This window comes from Cucurbita pepo, chromosome 1 (genome assembly GCF_057944985.1).
Source record: "Cucurbita pepo subsp. pepo isolate OVF chromosome 1, ASM5794498v1, whole genome shotgun sequence".
Lineage (NCBI taxonomy): Eukaryota > Viridiplantae > Streptophyta > Magnoliopsida > Cucurbitales > Cucurbitaceae > Cucurbita > Cucurbita pepo.
In genome coordinates this window covers 12,314,433-12,314,863 of record NC_141798.1, presented here as the reverse complement: position 1 = coordinate 12,314,863, position 431 = coordinate 12,314,433, and positions in this window count along the sequence as shown.

Below are 431 nucleotides of genomic sequence, written 5' to 3'. Positions count from 1 at the left end.
TGATTATAGAGAATTAAACAAGAGGACGGTAAAGAAAAAAATACCCATTACCCCGCATTGAGGACCTATTTGACCAACTTTAAGAGGCGACAGTGTTTTCCAAAATAGATCTTCGATCAGGATACCATCAAATTAAGATTAAAAATGAAGAGATACCGAAAACAGCCTTTCGAACCAGATATGGCCACTATGAGTTTGTGGTAATGTCTTTTGGTCTCACTAATGCCCCAGCGGTATTCATGGAATTAATGAATCGAGTATTTAAGGAGTGCTTAGACTTGTTTGTGATCGTGTTCATAGACGACATCCTCATATACTCGAAAACGAACCTAGAACACCAAAAGCACATTCGCAAAGCCCTAACTATCTTAAGGGAGAACAAGTTGTATGCCAAATTCTCCAAGTGCGAATTTTGGCTACGACAGGTTTCG